Genomic DNA, 1,779 nt, shown 5'->3' with positions numbered 1-1,779 from the left:
GGCGAGGCCGACCAGTCGCTGGCTTCTGGACAGCCTCTCACACTGGCTACTGGCCACTCACGCTGGCTGCTGGCTACACACGGTAGCCCATGGCAACCCACTGCAGCAGGGGCTGCAGCCTACGCCGTCGCCGGGGACTCATGGCAACCCAGCTCCAGGTTGAGCTGCCTTTCAGCATCTTAGCTGTAGAGGGCAGCGTCACTGGCCCTCATATGTGGGATCCGAACCGGGGCCCTCTAGCATCCCAAGCCAGTTCTTAACCATAGCACCACTTGGCTGGCCCTACAAGATATTTTTAAACTGTCAAAATGACACCGCTCTAAAAAATGCAACCAAGAGCAGATTTCAAAAAAATAGGAATTACACAAAGAAAAGAAGCAGGAATAACATACCGACCTAGCCAATGCCTCATTTGGATGTCCATATGCAGGTACTGTTAATGCTGATATCAGGGGGTTTATAATCCCTGTATGGTAATAATCATAGTAAAGGGATGAAATAGGCCAAATCCAGATTTTGTTTTCTAAATATGTGGTGCTTTTCTCCCTTGCCACTTTGTTTAAATGAATCATTTGAATAACTAACTTCGAAGCTCCTGTTGGCCAAGCAGATCCTTAAAGACTTTTTTTCTTTCTTGCCTTTCCCTGCACGTTAAAAAATACGGCGCTTTGGACGAATATCAACCTTAAAATGTATTAACCTACAGAAAAAAAACAAAAACGCTTAGACATTGGGGTGGAGGGGTGGGGGTGGGGGGTAGAGTGTGGATGTTAGGAGACGGTTCTTAAGGGAAAACAAGACGATCACGCTGGCTCAAGATTACACCAATCCTTATGACCTGGTGCAGATAAGCTTTTAAAAGGCTGAAAATCGCAACCTGTAAAGCGTTACGTGAACCAAAGAGGTGCCATACCTGCTTCAAACACCACGTGTGGCTCAAAGGACAGGCAATTTACGAAAGGACAGTTTGGCCCTGCTGCCTGTCTTTCGTTCGTACGGGGGGAGATCAGCAGCAGCAGCAGCCCGTGGAACAAACTCCCCCAACCCGGGGAGCGCGGCGGCTGCCCGGCGCGTGTGAGACTGCAACCGATTCTTGTGCAGTCGAAGCCGCCAGGGCAAAACTAAAATCTTTCAGGAACGTCTCTACTCTGGAGTTGTACGAAAGCACACACGGCGGGCGCCCTGAAGGGCGGACGCCCAGCTCGGCTGAAGCTTGCGAACTTGGGAGTCGTTCGATGCAACACATTTCAGACCACACCGCGACGATTCTCGGGGTCTGTTAAAATCAGCCCCCCGGGAGAGGTAACAGCCGTGAAGAGGAGGAGGAGGAGGAGGAGGCAAGGGCTGGAGCGGAGATCTCCGGGGTAATAGCCACGGCAGGGATCATAAGCGCTCTCGGAACCCCTCGGTCCTGTCAGGGGCCCAAGACCCAAGCGATCGCTGCTTTCAAAGACGGGGGGGGGGTCGACGGTGACCATTTTGGCCCCGAGACTGGACGGGTGGCAGTCGCCTCGCTGCAGCGGGAGGGAGGGAGCGGGAGGGGATGGAAGGGTGGGCGAGGTCAGGCGGGAGACTCAGCCGCGGCGGGGCGGGGCGGGGCGAGGCGGAGGGGCTCCCACCCCAGGCCGACCCCTCTCCGCCCGAGGCGGCGGCGGCGGCGGCCGGGTCGCGTCCCGGAGTCTGGACCGCTCCTCGCCGGGAAGAAGAAAGACCCGAGTCCGCGCGCACAAAGCGGCCGCCGTCCGGGCAGCGGCGGGAGGGCTGCGCCCAACTTCGGGG

The 1,779-nt window shown here is 56.2% G+C and overlaps 1 protein-coding gene across 1 annotated transcript in view; it reads right to left on the bottom strand.

Moving 5' to 3' along the window:
- Positions 1 to 1,779, bottom strand: part of HYCC1 (hyccin PI4KA lipid kinase complex subunit 1) — a 69,527-nt gene that overhangs the window by 67,171 nt on the left and 577 nt on the right. The gene's annotated exons all lie outside the window — the stretch shown is intronic.

The sequence above is a fragment of the Hipposideros armiger genome, unplaced genomic scaffold (assembly GCF_001890085.2).
Source record: "Hipposideros armiger isolate ML-2016 unplaced genomic scaffold, ASM189008v1 scaffold_171, whole genome shotgun sequence".
Lineage (NCBI taxonomy): Eukaryota > Metazoa > Chordata > Mammalia > Chiroptera > Hipposideridae > Hipposideros > Hipposideros armiger.
The sequence above is the reverse complement of the archived record's forward strand: the minus strand, read 5'-3'. Positions and strand labels throughout refer to the sequence as shown.